This window comes from Porites lutea, chromosome 4 (genome assembly GCF_958299795.1).
Source record: "Porites lutea chromosome 4, jaPorLute2.1, whole genome shotgun sequence".
NCBI lineage: Eukaryota > Metazoa > Cnidaria > Anthozoa > Scleractinia > Poritidae > Porites > Porites lutea.
In genome coordinates, this window is record NC_133204.1 from 30,951,508 (window position 1) to 30,961,507 (window position 10,000).

The following is a 10,000-nucleotide window of genomic DNA, read 5'->3' on the forward strand; positions in this document are numbered from 1 at the left end:
GCCGTGGCATAAATATTGTTGTCTAGGAGGTCCTTCATGAGCTTAAAACACGAGAAGAAATTTTCAAAATAAAGATGATAGTTTCCATTGGCCAAATCTCTTGAAAGTTCCTTTACAACTCGTTCTCCTAGCCCATATTCTTGCCCTCGATTTGGTCTCCCTGTATAAACATCGACCTGACAAACAAAATGGCTGACTGAATCGGCACGAAGCCAAAATTTAATTCCGCGCTTTGCTGGTTTAAGAGGCATGTACTGCTTAAACCCAAGGCGTCCTTTAAACTTTATAAGTCCTTCATCAATTGCATTTTCTTTGTTACGTTTGTATTCTGCTGAAAATGTCTCTGTAAGCCTTTCAATTAGAGGGCGAATTTGGTGTAGTTTGTCATGTCCTTTATGGCCTCGTGGTACCGCTGTTGTCGCATCATTGAAATGTAGGTAGTCGTTTATTTTCAGGTACCGATTGCAAGTCATGGTATCGCTGACTTTCTTCACATGAAGATACTTATTTCTGGACCAGAAGTGTCGCTCTGAAGGCAAAGTTTTAATCCCCTGAAGTATTCGGATCCCAAAATATGCACGAATGTCGGTGGCATTCACGGGCATCCAGTTTTCATCTTGTCTTCCCGCAGCTCTTTGTTTTTGTTCTGCATTTAGGTTCGTCTCGTTCACAATTAATTCTATCAAATCTTCAAGGAACAGTTGATAGAAAAATCTATCTGCCGTTGCTTCTGGGGGAAGAATATTTGTTGGCCCCGTGTCTTTTTCAAAATTGCTCACATTTCGCAAATTGCGACTCCAGGTGTCGTCTTCAGGCAATTCATCGTCCGATTCCTCACCGCTTTCTTCGTCACTGCTCTCACTGAATGATATATCACTATCCCCACTTAAATCTTCGTCACTTTCGTCTACGCTAACAGGAATATCTTCTTCTCTAAATCCTAAAAACTCTTCTTCATCGTCAGTACTATCAAACAAGCCCGCATCAGCTGCCGCCATATTGATCGCACTGAACATAAAAAATTCATAAAAACTCAACAAAATGGTCTGATGTGACGCTATATGTTCCCAAGGGACCGTTTATCTTTCTTCTAATTGGTAGACACAACAATAGAGGTTTTTGTTTTTAAAAACTAACCAATAAAATCGTTCGATAGAAGCGCATATCTTTGGGCCACTCTAGTGGCCTACGGGCGAGCGTGGGCCAGGCCACTACAGTGGCCAACGGACTATCAAGATGAAACGAAGTGATGCTCACATGGAAGCCTGGTCACTTGGCAAGCACAAGTATCCTAAAGGGTATTGGCTATAATCCAAATAAATGCCACCCCAAGTCCCAGGCCCCAAAAGAAATAAAAAGTACACAATGGGAGGAAGAAGCATAAAAATTCTATTTGCATGCAAATATTTCCTTTTCTTTAATCCTTGCAGGTGTTTAACCCCTGCCCACACAAAACACCTGTTGTTTCTCACCATTTTACATTTCTCATCTATAGATTTTTTAATCTCTGTCCACTTGAGATTTTCGTCTGGAGGGAACGACATCTCTGTACATTCTCTCGCTGCTGCCATTCGGTTTGGGTCCAGTTTGAGAAGTTTATAACCCTTGCCTTCAACGCTGCCCAGCTTTGCTTCTTCCCTGCTGAAGACAAGTTTGAAAAGTTTAAGGACGAATCATTTTTGGCTGCTGTTTGAGATTTGGTCCACCTTACGGAACGGCGCCTGTTTTTCCGCGTCGCCCACAAAATCGCGGGTCCCCTGACTATTTGCGCGCTCACAAAGGAAGCCGACGCATGTCGCGTCCTTTGATTCAAGACTCAAGTGTTAGCGTATTGTTTCCACGATACAAAGGTAATTTAACTTAAGAAAATCAATGGATCGAAGCTTTCGCGCTACTCTTTGTTTTATAAGGAAATGCAAACGCTCAACTTGATAAATGTTTTGACTTCATAAGACATTTTAATGATTTAAGCCAGCAGAATGTATAGAATTCCAGAAAAACAATTCAGGAAGTCGAACGGTTTTGAACTGCGCTAGAAATTTTTTTTATCAGTATGCAAATCACCTACCCAATCACTTACTTTCCATCCAACTGAAATATCCTGACTTTATTTTTACCACTTTTCGATTTGCTTCGTTTCATTTTATATTATTTTGTGCAAGCTGAGTTCTTTCATGCGAATTTACGCTTTCAAAAGGAAAAAACGTTGAGGAAACGTGTTTACAACGATGGCAATTTGTATCTATTTCGCTTCACTTAGGCTTATATGCAAATTACTGCTCATCCGCCAGATTTCGCTGGAGACAAAAATGTCGATTTTGAATTTCCAGATGCTTGCCTTTTTGGGCACCCTTTTTATTTTGGCTATCAAGATTTTAAAAGCTAAGCTTCAGACTTTTCATTCCAACGTTTTAATGCGGCAAAGTTATGAGAAATGCTGCAACTGATTAAAGTCACGCAACACGCTTTAAGACCGCATAACTTGATGTTTCTGTTATCTTTTGTTCTTCTATTGTCTCCAAAACAATAATGATGTTTCACCAATTTCCACCTACAAATAATAGAAGCGACATTTGATTGACAAAAATTTGTATTTACTTGCGACGCGTTTGTACAGGCGCGATCCCGTAATGACGTTTTTCTTTGCCACGTACACTCCACGACTTGGGGAACCAATTAGCATTGTGGACTCTCTTTTATTAGCTGGCTTTTGCAATTGTTTTAGGCTCTTTTGTGGTTGTAAAGTCATCAAAGATGAAACTGGGCTGTTTGAGGCAGAAGCTTTTGGTGAAATACAGACTGAGGGACTTGGTGTTAATTCAACATTTGACAGCTGGTCCTCAAAACTGATGTCTGCATTGTCCACTGTTTTGTAGTATCTCTTCTTACAGGCCTACATTGCTCAAATTTCCTTACAGCAAATACTAAGAAAAGGAAAATTATACTGTGATTATTCATTTGCGCTTCTCAGAGTTAAATGGCAACGCTGAAACTTTAAGCTATGTCATAGTAGATAATGGCGCATGCGTTACAACAAAACTGAGGCAAACTTTAAAAGTCACTACATTCTTAAAATTTTTGATCAACATGTTGATGTTTTGATTTGTGTTTTGATAAACCCAAGTGCGCCTTCTCACTGGTTGAAAAGTGTCGCGTGGCCAGTTGGCCCTGTCCTTAAATTTAGGGATATTCCTGACTGCTGAAGCCGTTCATCTTGCCTCTGTCCAAATTCATGTTGAACGGGCAATAGGGAGAATCTAGAAATACCACATACTTGATGGCATACTACCTTTGACCTTGGCCCATATTGCAGACCAAATATTTTTGGCCTGTGCTCACCTGACCAATTTTCTGACACCTCTTCTCCCCCCTGCATAAAGCTCATGAAAGGGATAGGCTTCGGTATTTGCAACTTTTTACTGTACCTTTCAATAACATGCGGCTATAGTAATGAACAGCTGCATTTTATGCTATCATCAGTCATCTAAGAAGGCATCTCAGGAAACAGGAGTTCTCTTCAACAGGCTCTGTAAGCCATGTAATATGCTTGTGAAATTTGTGGTAATTTTAATAAGTAATATTTTTTTTGATTTTTGATTTATTTTTAATTGATTCCTATCATGATAAATAGAAACAAAATTACATGCACTTTCAGCGTGTGTTGTGTGTTTCACAGATGTACATTATGGTTGTAAGAAGTATATCAGGCTCTTTGTGCCTTACAGCTGCATTACAATAGTTAGAGGCTGTTAACTTGTCACGTTTGAGTTGCCTCCAAACTTCATTGTTACTTTGGCCCCTTGTCAATCGTTCAACTGTTTCAATGTCCACATTTGAAATACTCTGAGTATCTGCAAAGCAATCCATCATGCTTTTAAAAAGAAAGGATGATATATCATAACCATCGTTGAATGGTAAATCTGTGATTTCGTTGTCAGTAACAATATCAGGGCATTTTTAGGAACCATTTCGCAAATGCAGTTGATTTAAACATTTTCATCGGCAGGTGGCTGAGGAGAAATGTCATGAAACAAAAAATAGCAGCAGCTTTGGAAGCAGTTACTTAGTTCAGCTGAAAGTTGACTTAGTGCCTCGTGGTTTACTGCCCTGTCTGCTGCTGCCCTGGGCTCAAACTTACTGACTTTGGGGCGTTTATCAGTTTCATTACCAAACCAATATTTTGTAAGTCGGTAGCCAATATGCAATGTGCCGCTTCGGCCACAAGGCTCTCATAAGTGATATCAGCATTTTTCGTGCAACAACTAGACGCAACAAGTAACAATGGTGCATTTTCTTGCTTGGGTGCTACTTAAGTAGGTATTTTTGGCCTTTCAAAGAGTACCTGACAATGTAACACTAAATCCACCTTCTTTCCAGTCACGGGCTGCCCCCGATCACATAAAATTTTCTTCAGCTCTTCCACTTTCAGCTTCTTGATTGCCTCTAATGATTCGCTCATGGGCGCAGCAGGAATTTCCACAATGAATCAAGTAAACTTTTCACCTTCTTACGATCGCTTCATACACTTTACATGTTCTGCTGAGTTGGAATACAGGGTTAGCCTCGACCTGGTACAAAACTAGTGCCTGCTGGATGAAAATCTGGCGGTTTCTTAGAAAGAGCAGGGAATTCGACACTGGACTATTGAATTATTTCCACTTTCCGTCTGTGAAATAATACCATATTATCTTTGCTGTATGGCTTCTTGCGTGCAGTTGGCGTTGATTGAATTGCATGTTAATACAGTGTACCGTTTATCTAGTGTGTTAATATTACACTTCTGCAGGGCATATCCTGATCACCCTGTAAAAAAATCTTTTACATAAGAATAATTCAGACATGCAGTTAAGGGATTTTTAGCATTAAACATTAAGAAACATCTGCATTGAGGTCAACACTTTTAATGAAGTTCCCAGGAACGTTGAGGAAAGTGTCCTTCATTTGGAATGCGAAGGTGCTAAGTGTACCATATTTTTTCGTCACTCGATAGGACACTTTGTCGGGCCGCGGGTAAGATTTTCACACAATACAATATAAAGTATAAGCTTAAAGACTATTGTAGTTTTGGCTCAAAATTCGATGTACCAGTGAGCTTTCTATCGATTAGAAGTTAGCTAATATTTGCTCATTTACAAAAGTGCTTCGACAAGGGTAGCTAAACAGTCAATAAGATGAAAAATTTAATAGCTTTTCTAAATTAAACTACTGATTGAGAAAGACTAGTAATGCTGTTATGATTTGCTAAACGGTCATTGGTAGACATTAACGCGTTTAGCTCTATGAGCGAAAAGTTAAATGAACAATTTTGCTCTATTTTGAACGACTGCAGCAGGCCAAACTGGTGATTTTCAAACTTTCCTCGATTCTGAAACAACGAAAGTGCTTTGGGATATTTTAATTGTATTTTCGAAAATAACTCACTAAAGGGTTCATTTGGGTAAAAGATAAAGAAATTGAAAATTTTGAAAGTGGCATGGGATTCTCGATATTTACAGAAACTGGCTCTTAAATTATTCTCTGACACGAAACTAAGACAACTGAAACTTATTACTTAGTGACAGGACAACATCTGTCATCATAGTTGAACTGAACTAAGGTAGACTAACAGTGAAATATCTAATTTCAACAATGAACTCTTGCAGTATTGTGTAACTAAAATGAAGAGGAAATACAATGTTCGAAAAATCATATTTCAATGTACTCTGGACACATTTGGGCATGAATCAATGGAGGATTCAAGCGAAGAATACCAATTGGCTTAGATAAGTACATGTGAAGTGTATTATTGAACTTAATCTAAACTATAGACACAATAGCAAGGTCAAATGTGACATACCAAGTCCTGAGTGGAATGAATCACCAACTTTAGGTCACAGTGAGTACTCTAGTCGACCATGAGGTCCTAGCTTGTAAGTGCAGGTCTCGAACACTTTGAACTACTGAATTAACCTAACCAACCGCACTTATTTTATTAGGAGACAAACAATAGAGGAAAATTCTTATGATTCTGTTGCAAGGTGTGTTAGTGTGACATAAGGGAAATCCATGACGTAAATACTGCGCTGTAGATTATGTGGGTTGATTTGATGAAAGAAAGGAAATGGTTCCTACCACAATGTGGTTCTAAATTTGTACTAATAACTGAATGTCATGTTTCTGTTAACCTAGTCACAGTAATCCTGGACCTAATGCGGTGCGGTATGCAGACAGTTGTGATAAATGCAAGCCTTTTGGTTTTCCTATTCACGGCTGCATAGACAGCTGGTAGTGGCGTGTTCAAACTCACCTGACAATGTGGACCATTACGTCCTTAATGCAGTTGAGACATGTTGAGGAGGTCGGGAATAATCCAAATCTCAACAAAAACGGGGGTAGCGCAGGGCGAGGTGATAGATGATTTGAACTCCAAGTGATAGAATATTAAAGCAGATTTAGTGACAGATCCATAGAGTTCATAACAATAGCAGTTGCGTGTACAACAATTCAACGTAATAGCAATGTTTGTGGCGCAGTTGCTACCTAACAGATAGCCAGCAGTAGTAGCCAGTAGTAATACACGCAGTAGACGAAGTAATAGCAGACGTAGTCAACATAGCCTAGACGCAGGTTTGAACTGAAAGCAATATTTAAGGAATACGAACTACTTAGATTAACTACAAAATTAAGACTAAAAGGTGGAATAATCTAAACGACATAAACTAATGATGCAAGAAACAATGAGACAACTAAAAAATCCGATAATAATACTAAACAATCACATTTAACTCTCAGCGTGAATAAAGCAATAAAAAAGCTTTCCGCTTGAACAGAACTTATTTTAAAACACTAAACTAGTTTATACAAAATACTTTGGTAATGGTAACAATGATTAGTCTTGTTTGATTCCAGCAGATTTGTCCTCAAATCAATGTCCTCATGAAATATCGTAAGACTTGGTAGTTCTGCGAGTTACCTTACTAAATGACTATGAGAAAGTAAAACACTTACTTTGGTCGATTCGCAGCAAAAGTAGCAAAAAAAAGCAATCTAGCAGCAGCAAAATATGTTGTGATAGCAACTCCAATGATAGCGGGATAACTTATATTTTCTACTATTGCGTTGCCTCTTGTATAATAAAGTATGCGTGTGTTATGCTTAGGGCATTAACTAAGTAAATCTGCTCCTGTGCTTAATGCGTTTCTCAGCGGAAAGTACCATACCATGACATAAGTGTGAAAACCTACAAAATGTTTCTAGAAAGACTGATATAATCACATTCTATAACCTAAGAATAAAAACTGTCTTAAAGCAACTAAAAATATTGTAAGACAAATGAACAAAGGAGCATTTCAAAAGTAACGTTCCTACCCCTTAACCGTTAGCCTTTACCAAATAACCATGGCAGGTTTGAAACTCGTAACCAAACAAGCTATAGATTGTAAAATATAATATTCAAGGCATAAGCTAATTAATGTCCCTTATAATAACATCTTACTGATCCTTGCTTGCGTCAATTGCATCATCTGCACTCGACTCTAGCAAAATAATCTTGTCCACTGGTCGCACCAGTGCTGTTGATCTGGTCCTGACTTTAGCTGAATGTACTTATCCATCTTTACAATTGCTGTCGCTCTATGCGACAAGGAGATAAGTAAAACTCTTCCAGAGCGAGTGCGAATTTATCTTAACAACAAATTTAAAGTCACATTTCTGTCAAGATCAGTAGAAGCTCCTCGGTCTTCTTCTGAGTTCCTTTCGTGTCATTGTATTCCAACTCAACTCTCTCTCCAACGCGTAATTCTTTTGGGACATGTTTAAGGGAAGTGTTCCTGCAGAACCCTTTGTGGTGCATTGCATCACTTTTCCATGCCCATTAGCCCATTGTCGCATTACGCCTTGGTCACGTTTCGCACCCAGGGTATCATCTTTGCTAAGCAACTCTCTTGGTGTGCTGATATAGTGGAGAAGTTCTCGAGGTTTCTTCCCTTTTGTGCAAATAGCTTGAACTTTTTTGGCATTATCCTAAGGGATGTAAAAAGTTCAGTGGCTTCTTCATAAGGCAGTCTTGTGGCCCAGGTGGTTTTCTCGTCCTAAGAAAGGGGATGTCTGATTGCATTTTGTGATTGCATAATAAAAGTACAACATCCTATAACACTTTTCATCAATCGAGAGCCCTTATGATTGTTGTGCCATGTAAAGAACCAGTTGCAGGAGGAAGAACTGGGGTTATGGTGGATTTTATCGGCACCAGGAGACTTACATAAATTTGAAGTGGATTCTCACGATGAATCTTCGCGACGTCGAATCACAAAGTTTAAAAAGCTATAAAGAGCAGCTTGACTCTGTATGATTTTGCTTGACTGTGTCTCAATACTAGCTGCATCGGTCCAGCATGATCTCAATTATACTGTAATAATAATAATAATAATATTTATAGAGGGAGCCCAACTCGCCAAGGCGGTTTTCAGTGGGGCCCTCATACATAAATCTAACTAATTAATTAATTATTACGAAAAAGTAAAATATGTTTACAAGTAAAACATTTTAAAATTTAAAATCTTAAAATCGATTATACAAAAAATATCAAGGTTTAAAAATTAGCTGAGATCTTTTGAAAAAGTTTTTAACTTGGATTTAAAAAATAGATAAAATGTTACACTCTTTTAAATCATTTGGAAGGCTGTTCCAGTCTTTTGCGGCGTGAAAAATAAAAGTTTGTTTACCCCAGTTTGTTCTGGGTAGGGGTAAGCGAATATCATTAGAGCGTCTTGTATCATGTGAATGAACAGCTTGAGTTTTGGTAAAATTAAAGTTGAAATCGGTTTCTCCAATAAGACACTTGTGGATAGCAATGCAGCGATGAAAAAACCTTCTTGTGGACAGTGACTTCAGATCTAGACTCTTCAGTGCTTCAGTTGACGAGCTTCGGGGTGGTTGCCCCAGCATAACTTTAGCAGCTTTATTCTGTAGAATCTGTAGTTCTGACATGATGGTGTCATTGTTCTTGTCCCCCCATATAACGTCTCTGTAATCAAAAAGAGGGAGGATTATGGCATTGTACAAGGCAACTCTAGCTTGTAGCGGCAATAGATTCCTGATTCTCCAAATTAGGCCTATTCTCTGATTAATCTTCATGCTGATAGCATCGACTTGATCTGCCCAGGACATAGACTGTTGAAGCGTTACGCCTCGGTATTTGAATGATTGCGTTCTTTCAATACTAGTGCCCTCTACTTTAACCCAAATGCCTTGAATACGATTCAGTTTCTGAGGACTTCCAAAGATAACAAAATTACATTTGGATATGTTTAGTGTCAAGAGATTTCTAGAGAACCACTCAGACACTGTCCCCAAGTCAGCATTGATGTGATGTTCAAGATCACTGACACTTTTGGATGAGTAATAGAGTACAGTATTGTCTGCATAAAGAATAATATCGCTTGCCAGATGACAGTCCGGAAGATCATTCACGTAAATTAGAAACAATAAAGGTCCCAATATACTTCCTTGGGGTACTCCAATAGGCATTTCGGCAGATGCAGAGTGAGCATCTCCAACTGATGTAATTTGTGATCTGTTTGTGAGGTACGATCTAAACCACTGGGTGGTAGAGGTGGTAAGACCGATATTCGTCAATTTTTGCAGCAGCAGGGGATGATCCACTGTATCGAAGGCCTTAGACAGGTCCAGAAAAACAGCACCAGTAAAGGAACCAGCGTCCATATTCTGGAGGATATTGTCTGTGAAATGAGCTAAGGCTGTTCCAGTTGATAACTTCGGTCTGAACCCAAATTGCTTAGATGTAAGGATACCATTGTTCTTAAGATAAGCGTACAGTTGGGTGTGCACGGCTTTTTCTAGAATTTTACTGATCGTTGGCAGCACAGTAATGGGTCTGTAATTGTTAGCATCACAGCGATCACCTTTCTAAATCTAAATCTAAATATCGTTATGTCGGCAAAATCGTTTGGGACATCACGCCAACTCTAAGATAATAATAAATAAAACTATACTAAAATAT

General features: G+C 38.7%; 1 protein-coding gene across 1 annotated transcript in view; it reads right to left on the reverse strand.

Annotated features, from left to right (window-relative positions):
* Positions 1-10,000, reverse strand: part of LOC140934523 (uncharacterized) — a 275,762-nt gene that overhangs the window by 73,990 nt on the left and 191,772 nt on the right. The window lies entirely within an intron of this gene.